The sequence below is a fragment of the Micromys minutus genome, assembly GCF_963924665.1.
Source record: "Micromys minutus genome assembly, chromosome: 24".
NCBI classification, from domain to species: Eukaryota; Metazoa; Chordata; class Mammalia; order Rodentia; family Muridae; genus Micromys; species Micromys minutus.
Genome location: NC_137959.1, coordinates 20,950,715 through 20,965,167, shown reverse-complemented (window position 1 = coordinate 20,965,167; position 14,453 = coordinate 20,950,715). Strand labels below are relative to the sequence as shown.

Below are 14,453 nucleotides of genomic sequence, written 5' to 3'. Positions count from 1 at the left end.
ATATATCCAATATAAAGAATACGGGAGATGGGGAAATATCAGATAATGAGGACAGCATAGAAAAAAAAAAGATAACTCAGTCAAAGAAAATGAGTCTAAAAAATGCTGGCACAAATCATCTAGTAAATCTGGGACACTTAAAAGACCAAATCTGTGAATAATAGAAAGAAAAAGTGGAGGGGTAGGAAAGAAAGGTAGAAGAAGAGAAAAAGGAAGATAAGGAGGAAGAGGTGGAAGAAAAGGAGGAGAAGAAGAAGGAGGAGGAGGAAGAGGATGAGAAGAAAGGAATCAAGTTAAGTCAAAGGCATAAAAAAATTTCTAACCTAACGAAAGAGATACCTACCACAGTACAGAACCATACAGAATGAATGCCAAATAGACGGAACCTGAAAAGTCCCTTTGCCACCTAATATCAAACAAATAATCATACAAAACAAAAATATTTTAAAGTTGTGGGGGAAAAAAAGACACATGTAGATGCAGACCCATTAAAATGTCACCTGGTTTCTAAAATGAAAAACCTAACCACACCCAAGAAAACACAAGTAATAAATAAATACATACCAAGAAATCAAAAGAGATAAAACATATACACTCCAAAAATAACAGGAATAGATAAATATTGCTCATTGCTCTATCTCAACATCAGTGGTCACAATTCCCCAGTAAAAAGCCATAGCCTAGTATAATGGATGAGAAAAGAGGATCCATCTTCCTGCACTATCCAAAAAATATTCTTTAACTTCATGGATATATATCACTTCTGGGTAAAAGAATAGAAAAAGTTACCCCAAGCAAATGAACTTAAGAAGTAATCTGGTACAGTAATCAGAAAGCTAGACTATAGAGAATAAAATAATCCTATAAAAATGTGGTACAGAGCTAAAAAATATTCTCAGCTAAGGGACATGGAATGGCTGAGAAGCACCTAAAGAAATGCTCAACTTCCATAATTATCAGGGAAATGCAAATCAAAACAACTCTGAGATTCCACTTCACACCAGTTAAAATGACTAAGATAAAAATACTCAGGTGACAGCAGATGCTGGAGACTATATAGAAAAAGAGAAAGACTCTTCCACTGTTGGTGGTGTTGTAAACTGCTACAACCAATTTGGAAATTAGTCTCCTGGTTCATCAGAAAACTGTATATAGTACTACCTGATAACTCAGCTATTCCACTCCTGGGCATATACCACATAGATGTTCCAACATATAACAAGGACACATTCGGTTTAAAAGTAAAATACAAGAAATTGAGATTAGTAAGAATTCTAAATTAGATTAATAATGTTTCTGTTTCAAAAGAAAATACAAACAAAATTTAAAAGACTAGAGTCTCAAGTAGGTGGAGACTCAGATACCAATGTCCATTTGTTAATGTTTAAAAACATTAAGCTCAAGTCTACTAATACACTAAAAGGTGATAGAGAAAGGCAAAAAATGCAATGGGGCAATTCTAACAAAATATTTTTAAACTTTTGCCCTCTTTTTGGCTTGTCTATTGCAACTAAAATTTTTCTTTTTCTTTGTAGTCTATCATGACAAAAAACTTTACCTCTGTGACTGAGTTCATTTTTTAGGACTTAACAGCCATGTTGAGCTTCAAATTCTATTTATTTCTGGTGGTATATGTGGTCACAGTGGCAGGGAACCTGGGTATGATCCTGATTATCAAGATCAATGCCAGGCTCCACACACCCATGTACAATTTCTTGAACCACTTATCCTTTGTGGATATGTGCTTCTTTTCCAGTGTGTCTCCAAGGATGCTCCAGATTCTCCTTTCAGAGAGGAAAACTATTCCAATCCTACTTTCTTAGTCCAATGTTGAAATCTACATCCTGACTCTGATGGCCTTTGATCAATACATGGCCATCTGCAACCCTCTGCTTTATGGTAACAAGATGTCCCAGTGGGTATACACATCTCTAATCAGAGTGCCTTATGTGTTTGGGGCACTCTCTTGTCTGATGGAGACCATGTGGACTTACAACGTGACTTTTTGTGGCCACAATGAAATCAGTCACTTCTATTGTGCTGATCCATCACTGATTATGCTGGCTTGTTCTGACACTTAACACAAAGAAACTTCCATGTTTGCTGTAGCTGGATTTTACCTCTCCTTCTCCCTCTTCATCATTCTCACTTCCTACCTATATATCTTTCCTGCTATTCTGAGGATTAGCTCTATGGAAGGCAATCGCAAAGCTTTCTCAATCTGTGGCTCCATTTGACAGCTATCCATGTATTCTATGCAACTCTTTTTTTCATTTATCTCAGACCAACATCCAGAGAATCTGTCGAACAAGGCAAAATGGTGGCTATATTATATATCACTGTCATTCCCATGTTGAACCCCATGATTTATAGCCCGATGAGCAAAGATGTGAAAGAAGCAATAAGCAAAGAATTGTCACACACACACACAATGTATTTTTCTGAAGAGATTCATTTTTTTTTTCTACCCATTTTTTCTATCAAGGCTATGAGTTTTCCTCTTAGCACTGCTTTCATTGCAACCCATAAGTTTGGGTATGTTGTGTTTTCATTTTTATTAAATTCTAGAAAATCTTTAATTACTTTCTTTATTTCTTCTTTGACCATGCTATCGTTTAATAGAGTATTTCTTAGTTTCCATGTGTATATAGGCTTTTTGTGTCTTTGTTGTTATTGAAGACCAGCCTTAGTGTATGGTGATCTGATAGGATTCATGGGATTATGTGATGTTCTTGTATGTGTTGAGGCCTGTTTTGTGACTGACTATATGTTTAGTTTTGGAGAAGGTGCCGTGAGGTGCTGAGAGGAAGGTATATTCTTTTGTTTTAGGTTGGAATATTTTACAGATGTCTGTTAAATCCATTTGGTTCATAACTTCTATTAGTTTTACAGTGTCTCTGTTCATTTTCTGCTTCTATCATCTGTCCACTGATGAGAGCGTGGTATTGAAGTCTCCCACTATTACTGTGTGTGGTGCAATATATGCTTTGACTTTTAGTAGAGTTTATTTTATGATTGTGGGTGCCCTTGTCTTTTTTGATTACTTTTAGTTGAAAATCTATTTCATTCGATATTAGGATAGCTCCTCCAACTTGTTTCTTGAGACCATTTGCTTTGAAATATTTTTCTCAATCTTTTATCTCTGAAGTAGTGCCTGTCTTTGTTGCTAAGATAAATTTCCTGATGCAACAAAATGCTAGATCATGTTTGTGTATGCAGTCAGATAGTTTATAGCTTTTTATTGGGGAATTGAGTTCACTGATGTTAAAAGATATTAAGGAATAGTTATTGTTGTTTCCTGCTATTTTTGTTGTTAGAGGTAGAATCATATTTATGTGATTTTCTTTTTTGGTGTTTGTTGCAAAAAGATTAGTTTCTTGATCTTCTTAGTGTGAAGTTTCCCTCTTTGTGATGAATTTTTTCCATCAATTATGCTTTGTAGTGCTAAATTTGTGGACAGATATTGTATAAATTTGCTTTTGTCCTGGAATATCTTGGTTTCTCCATTTTTGGTAATTGAGAGTTTTTCTGGATATAGTAATCTGGTCTGGCACCTGTGTTCTCTTGCAATCTGAACAATGTCAATCCAGGATCTTCTAGCTTTCATAGTTTCTGTTGAAAAACCTGGTGTAATTCCAGAAAATAATTAAAATTTACTTATAAAATCTGGACTCCACAAAATAGGAAAATCTGAGAGAAATAAACAATCATATTCATGGATACTTCTCAAAGTCAGCAAAGATCAGAAAAGTGATTTAAATATGCTTATAACCACTGGTAAAACAAAAGCAGGCTTTAATATTTCTCAACCACAAAAAGCCTAGGCCAGATGACTGTAGAGAAGAAATATATCAGACCTTTGAAGAAGAATTTTCAAATTATTTCAAAGAATAAGAAAGCAGAAATCTTGCCCAATTAATTTTATAAGGCTACATTAACAAGCCATGTAAGGACCCAACAATGAAAGAGAATAACAGACCCATTTCCCTTTTGAACATAAATGCAAAATTTCTAAATATAATTTTTTTATCATTGCATTTCTTTTTTTTTAAATGACTTTATTTTGCAAAACAAAGATAAATGTAAAGATTTTAAAATATAATTTTTTTTAAATTCAATCTGAGAACACATCAGAAAGACTTTTCTATATGATCCAGTAGACTCCATTTATAAAATGCAGGAAAATTCACCATATGCCAGTCAATAAATTCAAATATAAGGGAAATTGAAAGAAAAAAATATGATTATCACATTAAGTGCAGGAAAGGCCTTTGACAAAATTCAACACCCCATTATGATAAACATTCTGGAGAAATTAGTGATACAAAAAAATGAAGAAGAAAAGAGCTTAAGACAATAAAAGCCCATAACCAACATCAACTTAAATACAGACAAATACAATGTAATCTACTAAAGTTTAGAACAAGAAAAGGTTGGCTGCAAACATACTCAATATAGTGTCTTAAATAGAACAATAAGACAAATAAAATATATCAAAATGGTTTAACTAGAAAATGACAAAATCAAAGTTCTATTGTATGTAATTAATATGCTAGCGTACATACCTGACCCTAAAATATTCGCCAGGAAGTATTTATAGATACTTTCAGAAAAGTAGTTGAATGAAATATAAACTCACAACACTGAGTAGGCTACTTATATACACAACCCAGTTGGAGTAAGAGAGAAATCAGAAAAACTAAGCCTTTTACAATAGTTTCAAATAATATAAACTATCTTGGGGTTAACTGTAACTAAGCAAATGAAAGTGTTGCATGATGAAACATCAAGGCCTTAAAGAAATAATTAAAAAAATATCAGAAGATGAAAACCCTAACACTAACCTTAACCCGAACCCTAACCATAGTCCTTACCCTAACATAACCCTAAACCTTGCTGATGTTCCTACAGTATCAAGATTATTACAGTAAAAACGGCCATACTACCAGAAGAAAGCTACAGATTCAATAAAATCTCCCCCAGCATGCCCACAAAATTCTTCACAGATCTTGTTAGGACAATATTTTAGCTTCATATAGAAAAACAGAAAACCCAGGATAACTAAACAGGCCTGAGCAAAAGAAAAATAATATCATCTAAGATTTCAATTTGTACTACTGAGATATAGTAATTAAAAGCTATTGGCACAAACTAGATCTGTTAATCAAACTGATGACTCAGACAAAAGTGTTTATACCTATGGCCACCTGATTTCTGATAAAAGAGATAGATATATACAACACTGGAATAAAATCAGATAGTCAACAATTGGGTCTGAAAAAAAAAAAAAAAAAAAAAAAAAAAAAAAAACACCTTGAGGGCTGCATGTGGAAAAAAACACATGAATCTATATTTATCTTCTGCAAAAAGACTCAACTCCAAAGACCTCAACGTAAAACTAGGTAAACTGAACTTGATAAAAGGGAAATTAGGCAATAGACTAGAAGTTACTGGCACAGTAAAACTCTTTCTGAAAGGAACATGTTAGTACATACACTAAGATCAATGATTAGAGCTGCAAAGCTTATCTACAACCAAGGACAATACAGCAGCCTACCAGATGGAAAAAGATTTTTTTTACCAACACTTTATCTAACAGAGAGCTAACATACAAAATAGAGAAAGAACTTAATGCACTAGATAGCATGCAAACAAATGATTTAATTATAAAATGAATACACATATAAAGACTTCTTAAAAGAGAATAGTCTAAACAATGTTCTATTATACAACAGAAGGGTCAAAGAAGAAATAAAGAAAGAAATTAAGTATTTTCTAGAATTGAAAGAAAATGAAAACACAACATACCCAATCCTATGGGATGCAATGAAAGCAGTACTGAGAGGAAAACTCATAGCTATGAGTGCTTCCAAAAAGAAACTGGAGAGAAAATACACCAGCAACTTGACAGCAAAGCTGAAAGCTCTAGAACAAAAGGAAGCAGATACACCCAAGAGGAGTAGATGACAAGAAATAATCAAACATAGGGCAGAAATAGATGAAATAGAAACAAAAAGAACCATTCAAAGAATCAACAAAACCAAGAGCTGGTTATTTGAAAAAATTAACAAGATTGATAAACCCTTAGCCAGACTAACTCAAGAGCAAGAGAGAGTATCCAAATTAACAAAATTAGAAAGGAAAGTGGAGAAATAACTACTGAAACTGAGGAAATTAAAGAAATCATCAGATCCTACTACAAAAGCCTATTCTCAACAAAGCTGGAAAATCAGGCAGAAAGGGATGAATTCCTAGACAGATACCAGATACTAAAGTGAAACCAGGATCAGGTAAACCATCTAAATAATCCCATAACACCTAAAGAAATAGAAGCAGTAATCAAAAGCCTCCCAACCAAAAAAAGCCCAGGTCCAGATGGGTTCAGTGCAGAATTTTATCAGACATTTATTGATGACATAATACCAATACTCTCCAAACTAATCCACAAATTAGAATCAAATGGAATACTACCTAACTCATTTTTTTGAAGCTGCAATAACCCTCGTTCCTAAACCACACAAAGACCCTACAAGGAAAGAGAACTTCAGACCAATCTCACTTATGAACATTGATGCAAAAATACTCAACAAAATCCTTGCAAACCAAATCCAAGAACACATCAAAACAATCATTCATCATGATCATGTAGGCTTTATCCCTGGGATGTAGGGATTGTTTAATATACAGAAATCCATTAATGTAATCCACCATATAAATAAACTCAAAGATCAAAATCACATGGTTATCTCACTAGATGCTGAGAAAGCATTTGACAAAATTCAACACCCCTTCATTTTAAAAGTCTTAGAAAGAACAGGAATTCAAGGCCCATACCTAAACATAATAAAGGCAATATACAGCAAACCAACAGCCAATATCAAACTTAATGGTGAGAAACTTGAAGAAATCCCACTACAATCAGGGACTAGACAAGACTACCCACTCTCCCCCTACCTATTCAACATAGTACTGAAAGTCCTGGCCAGAGAAATTACACAGCAAAAGGAAATCAAAGGGATACAAATTGGAAAGGAAGAAGTGAAAAACATCACTATTTGCTGATGACATGATAGTGTACTTAAGCGACCCCACAAATTCCACCAGAGAACTCCTACAGCTAATAAACAAGTTCAGCAAAGTGGTTGGATATAAAATTCACTCAAACAAATCAGTACCCTTCCTCTACTCAAAGGACTAACATGTGGAGAAAGAAATTAGGGAAAATATACACTTCACAATAGTCACAAAAACTATGAAATACCTTGGCTTGACTCTAACTAAGCAAGTGAAGGACCTGTATGACAAGAACTTCAAACCTCTAAAGAAGAAAATCTAGGAAGATCTCAGAAAATGGAAAGGTCTCCCATGTTCATGGATTGGATGGATCAACATTGTAAATATGGCCATCTTACCAAAAGCAATGTACAGATTCAATGCAATCCCCATCAAAAATACCAACCCAATTCTTCATTGAGTTGGAAAGAGCAATATGCAATTTCATCTGCAATAATAAAAGACCTAGAATAGCGAAATCCATCCTCAACAACAAGGAACAATATGCGGGAATTACTATCCCTAACCTCAAGCTATATTACAAGGCAATTCTGCTAAAAACTGCATGGTACTGGTACAGAAATAGGCACGTGGATCAATGGAATAGAATAGAAGATCCAGAAATGAGCCCTGATGTATATGGTCACCTGATTTTTTGACAAAGGAGTTGTAAACCTTCAATTGAAAAAGGACAGCCTATTCAACAAATGGTGTTGGTCCGAGTGGCACACAGCATGCAGAAGAATGAAAATAGACCCTTTCTTGTCTTCTTGTACAAAGCTCAAGTGCAAGTGGATCAAAGATCTCCACATTAAACCAGGTACACTGAAACTATTAGATGAGAAAATAGGGAAAACCTTAGAACACATAAGCACAGGAGTAAATTTCCTGAACAGAACACTAATGGCTCCTGCTCTAAGGTCAAAGATTGACAAATGGGACTTAATGAGATTGCAAAGTTTCTGTAAGGATAAGGACACTGTCAAGAAAACAAAATGGCAGTCAACAGAGTGGGAGAAGATCTTTACCAATCCCACATCAGATAGAGGCCTAATATCCAAGGTATACAAAGAACTCAAAGCGCTAGACACCAGAGAATCAAACAACCCTATGAAAATGGGGTACAGAGCTCCCCAAAAACAGGAGAGTCAAATGATCCTAAGAAATACTATACAGAAGTTTCAGCATCCTTTACCATGAGGGAAATGCAAATCAAACTACTTTGTGAATTCATGTTACACCTGGCAGAATAGCTGAGATCAACAGAACTAGTGACAGCTTATGATGGCAAAAGTGTGAAATGAGAAGTTTCATCCATTGCTGGTGTGTGGGTATGAACTTATACAGCCACTATGGAAATTAGTTGGCAGTTCCTCTCAGAGATTCGAATAAATCTCCTTTATGATCTAGCTATAATACTCTACCTGCCCAAGACAACTTCATATTACCACAGAGACACTTGCTCAATCATGGTCTTTGCTAATCTATTTTACAAGAGCCAAAATTTGAAACAACCTAGATATCCTTTGACAATAGAGAAAATGTCATTTACATCTGTGCAATGGAGTATTAGTCAATCATTTAAAAAGATGAACTCATGAAATTCACAGGTAAATGAATCAGGTCACAAAAAAAATAAACAAACAAATAATCAGAAAACATCCTGAGTGAAGTATCCCAGGCCTAGAAAATATATTTATATGTAGATATTGTTCAATGATCCTTATTCAATGATCACCAAGGTACAATTTATAGAACAACAGAGATTAGGCAGAAAGTAAGGATATGAAGAAAACAGAATAACTAGGAATATTTGAATAGGGTTAGAGCTGGAATAGGAGTTGGAAGGAAGAGATATATGAGAGAAGAGGGCCATTTGGGGATAGTTTGAACCCTAATAAAATATAAAATTTTTTAAAAATTGAACAATGTTATTTTTAAAAAAACAAAGATAAATGTACAGATTTTAGGCATTTTTGCATAAAACTATACAAGCACATTTTTGTCAGTACTTGATTATTTTAAAGGTTTGATAGTATGCATTAAAATCTTACTAGTTATAATGAGCATAAAGTACATGTAAAACAAGATGTAACCTAGAAATAGGCAAAGTTTTCTTGGTGTGTAAAGATTAAGTATAATGGTTTTTCATTTTCTTTCTTTTTTTTTTTTTTGGCCTTTGTTTTCCTTTAATTTCATATAGTCTGTGTGTTGTTTCTGGGGTGTTCAGAGCTTTCTAGGGTTAGCATCTAATTATCAGTGACTGAATATCATGTCTTTTCTTTTGTTACTGGGTTATCTCTTTCAGGATGATATTCTCTAGATGCATCCATTTTCTTAAGAATTTCATAAAGTCATTGTTTCTAATAGCCGAGTAGTACTCCATTGTGTAAATAATCCACAATTTTTGTATCCATTCACGTACTGAAGAACATCTGGGTTCTTTTCAGCTTCTTGCTGTTATAAATAGTGCTGCTATGAACATTGTGGTGCATGTGCCTTTGTTGTATGTTGGAGCTTTTTTCTAAAATATGAACATACATTAATGTGGTCTAAATAAAATCATAAAATAGTAGGAGAGACAAAACCCCAGTTTCATATATCTTGCCACCACATTAAGATTTTAGTGTTGGGTTTAGGTTGCATCTCATTGAGTTTTGGTAGTGTATAGTTTCTCTCAACAAACTGATGGCAAGACCTCATTCCTGGATACAACATCTATGGAACACACTGAAAATGGAGAGATCATCTGATAGCTATATAGAGTCTTCACCTTTACATGCTTGTGTTTTTGGTATGGAAAGTTATCTGCATACTATTGTAGAAGAAAATTAAATGCCAAACCATCCATGAAGACAGCAACATTGTCTTACCTGCTAGATATACTAGTTTAATTGTGACACAAAGCTTGTGGAAGTAACCAAGCAATAACTGATCTGATTGAAGGCATACTCTAGGCATTGGACCCCATAGCTAGCACTGCTTAGGTGACCTAGAACCTAAGACTAGATAGCCCAGGGACCTATCCAACTTTGTTTTACTAGTCTAAAAACAAAGGAAAATTAAATGGAGCAATAAAACAATTCCTAATGACATTCTATAGTATTCTTAGATCAGGGTCTTGCTCATCCATCATCAAAAAATCTTCCTTCAACAGTAGATGGGAACACATTTAGAGACCTACAGCCCGGCATTATGCAGAAAGTAAGAGACATTACAAAACAACAACAACAGCAACAACAACAACAACAATGGCAAGGTCTCCATTAAATCATTTTCCTCAGTATGCAGGAAGCTTTAATGAATAGGAGGAAGAAAGAGTGTTAGATCCAGGGGTAACATAGTACACCAAGAACTCAAGGACCTCAAATAACATGATTAATGCACATGAACTCAGAGACTGAGGCAGAATGCATATGGCTTATCTGGATGTGCTCTACATTATTTGAGCATATTTTATGACTTCTATTTTAATATTTGCATGGGATTCCTCTATGTTGAGACATGTGGGGCTCTGGTTCTTGTGCCTTTTCATGGGTTCCTTTCTTAGTTTTTGTTTGTCTAATTCTGATGTGTTAGTTTTTGACTATTTATATCTATAAATCATATCGTATCATATTGAATCTCTTGATTATATTTTATCCATTAGAAGCCTGTTTTCTAGTGAGAGTCAGAAAAAAAAAAAGTGGCTCCATATGAGAGAGTGCTCAAGGAAAACCTGAGAGCAGTTGAGGGAGCGAAACCATAAAACAACGCATTATGGGAGGGGAAAAATCTATTTTCAGCATAAGGGAGAATGCAAGAAAAATCTCAAGAAAATATTCACAGCTCCTCAAAGATAATTTATACTGGAGTAAATTTTGATCAAGCATAAAGCATCGCTAATTTTTGCTCTAGGGATTTTATTGCATAAGAGTTGGGACTTTTATGAAACAAAGGGAAAACTTTTTCTTTGTTATTGGAATAGTTTATTTATTTATTTATTTTTGATACAAAGTTGTCCTCTACCCTAAAGGTAACACTTTGAAGCATAAAGCTTGTTCAATATTTAAGCCAAAGGCCTATTTGACCTCATTTAACATCAATGTTAAATTCAAAAGATTAATGAAAATCAGATAGGCCCAGAGATAAGCACATTAAACTATTTTATTTTCCTTTATAGAATTTTCTGCCTTGTTTGGCAAAGCGATTATTGATTCTCAATCAACGTTTAGGAGAAAAAAAAAATGGAGGGTGCCTCAAAGAAGGAAGTTAACTTCTTTTGCTTGTTCTGGAGTATCTTAGGCTTAGATAAATTAATGGTTGATAATTATGTTCAGGAGGAAGGGCTGACCTAAATAAAGCTGTTAAAACACACATAAAAATGCCAATTGTTATGGCACACATTTGTTTTTGTTTTTGTTTTTGTTTTTTTTTTTAGCCACTATTTTTTTTTAAAACAACTTTAATTTACAAAAGAAAGATAAATGTACACATTTTAAGCATTTTTTGCGTAAAATTATACAATACATTTTTGTCAGTATTTTTTTCAGATTTTAAAATAATTTTTACATAAAAATATATGAATATATTTTTTAGTCAGTACTTGAGTTTTTTAAAGGTTTGATAGTATGCATTGAAAACTTAATAGTTACAGTGAGCATAAAGTACATGTAAAACAAAATGGAACATGGAAATAGTCAAAGTTATCTTGTTGTGTAAAGATTTTTTTGTTTTGTTTTGTTTTGTTTTCTTTATTTCTTGGACTTCATACAGTCTGTGAGTTGTTTCTGGGGCAGTGCGAGCCTCGGGGTTTAGCATCCCACTATCAGTGACTGCATATTATGTCTGTTCTTTTGTGACTGAGTTATCAAACTCAGAATGATATTCTCTAGATGCAGCCATTTTCTTAAGAATTTGGTTAAGTCATTGTTTCTGGTGGCTGAGTAGTATTCCATTGTGTAAATGTACCACAATTTTTGTATCCATTCATCTTCTGAAGGACATCTGGGTTCTTTCCAGCTTCTGGATATTATAAATAGAGCTGCTATGAACATTGTGGTGCATATATCTTTGTTGTGTACTAAGGTGTCTCTGGGATATATGCCCAGAAGAGGAATAGCTGGGTCTTCAGGTAGTACTATATCCAATTTTCTGAGGTATCGCCAGACTGATTTCCGGAGTGGTTGTATTAGCTTGCAACCCCACCAACAGTGGAGAAATGTTCCTCTTTCCCCGAAACCTTTTCAGCATCTTTTGTTATCTGAGTTTTGGATCTTGGCCAATCTGACTGGTGTGAGGTGGAATCTCAGGGTTGTTTTGATTTGCATTTCCCAGATGGCTAAGGATGTCTAGCACTTCCTCATATATTTCTCAGCCATTCAATATTCCTCAACTGAGAACGTTTTGTTTAGCTCTGTACCCCATTTTTAATAGGGTTATTTGATTCTCTGGTGTCTAGCTTTTTGAGTTCTTTGTATACCTTAGATATTAGGCCTCTATCTGATGTGGAGTTGGTAAAGATCTTTTCCCATTCTGTTGGCTGCCGTTTTGTTTTCTTGACAATGTCCTTAGCCTTACAGAAACTTTGCAATCTCATTAAGTCCCATTTGTTAATCTTTGACCTTAGAGCTTGAGCCATTGGTGTTTTGTTCAGAAAATTTTCTCCTGTGCCTATATGTTCTAAAGTTTTCCCTACTTTCTCATCTAATAGTTTCAGTGTATCTGGTTTAATGTGGAGATCTTTGATTCACTTACACTTGAGCTTTGTACAGGAGATAAGAAAGGGTCTATTTTCATTTTTCTGCATGCTGAGTGTCAGTTGGACCAGCACCATTTGTTGAATAGGCTGTCTTTTTCCATTGAATGTTTACCGCTCCTTTGTCAAATATCAGGTGACCATATACATGAGGGCTCATTTCTAGATCTTCTATTCTATTCCATTGATCCACATGCCTATTTCTGTACCAGTACCATGCAGTTTTTAGCAGAATTGCCTTGTAATATAGCTTGAGGTCAGGGATAGTGATTCCCGCAGATGTTTTCTTGTTGTTGAGAATAGATTTCGCTATTCTAGGTCTTTTGTTGTTCCATATGAAATTGCACATTGATCTTTCCAATTCCATGAAGAACTGTGTTGGAATTTTGATGGGGATTGCATTGAATCTGTAGATTGCTTTTGGTATGATGGCAATTTTTAAAATGTTCATCTTTCCAATCCATGAGCAAGGGAGATCTTTCCATTTTCTGAGATCCTCCTCAATTTCTTTCTTTAGAGGTTTGAAGTTCTTGTCATACAGGTCCTTCACTTGCTTAGTTAGAGTCACACCAAGGTATTTCATAGTTTTTGTGGCGATTGTGAAGGGTACCTTTTCCATAATTTCTTTCTCCACATATTTGTCCTTTGAGTATAGGAAGGCTACTGATTTGTTTGAGTTAATTTTGTATCCAGTCACATTTTTAATTCCCATATTGGGAAACCTGAGACAGGAGAATCCCTGGGGTCCATTTACCAGACAGCCCTGCTCACAGGGTAGACTCCACCTTAATGAGAATATCTTCCTTGAATGTAGGTGAATAGCATTCCAAAGGATGACACCCTATTTTGTTACTGATCTTACCACATTCATATACACATGCACATGTATGCCTCTGCACTCTAACACACACATGCATAAAAGTAATTATATTCCACATATCAAAATATGATTTGTTAGTGAGGAATTATAAAATAAAATTAAGAAATTACAAAGTAATGGAATAACAGAAATGTGAAGAAAAGTGACATACTTAAATAAATCTTAGAAAAATAGAAGGCTAAAGGTTATATAGAATAAATTATTTTATTTGTAAGAATGAATGTGTGCCATCTCTACTCTAGGCATTTTTAAAATACAATGTGTATCTTATTTTCTGTTTTAAGTTATTTTTAATGTGCAAGATGTATGTTCGATCTGCAGTGGGGACAGATGCACAAGCCTAGGTTCATGAATCACTCCATAGAAAGAGGCTCCCCCTGCTGACAGAGGACATTCAGACCATGCAATAGAGAAATCAGCCTTTTCCATCTTTGAATTGTTATGTGCTCTGAGACTATTTCAGCATCCGGCTATACACTAAAGAAGAAATCTACTTTATAGTAATGGAAAACAGCTGAAAGTTAACACTGTCTCTTGCTTGGTGGCAAAACTTTATGAACATTTTATTTCTGTAAATATATGTTTTGTGATTTTTTTCTGCAAAACATTTGTATTATTATTCTCTAAGTTTATGTGCAATTGCACTATAATTTCATGTGAATAGTAAGTATATACATATATACTATATATATAGATAGATAGATATTTATATATACACATGTATTCACACTTATAATCTTACATGTGGTGCTATAGGAGTTTGAAAATGTACTCAAATACAGA

General features: G+C 34.3%; 1 pseudogene across 1 annotated transcript in view; it reads left to right on the top strand.

Annotated features, from left to right (window-relative positions):
• The first annotated feature begins 1,541 nt into the window (after positions 1 to 1,541).
• LOC308435931 (olfactory receptor 5M8-like) overlaps positions 1,542 to 14,453 on the top strand; it is a 50,617-nt pseudogene continuing 37,705 nt past the window's right edge. Inside the window, exon 1 of the transcript in view lies at positions 1,542 to 2,415. The product of the transcript in view is annotated as an olfactory receptor 5M8-like (transcript). The remainder of the gene's footprint in view (positions 2,416 to 14,453) is intronic.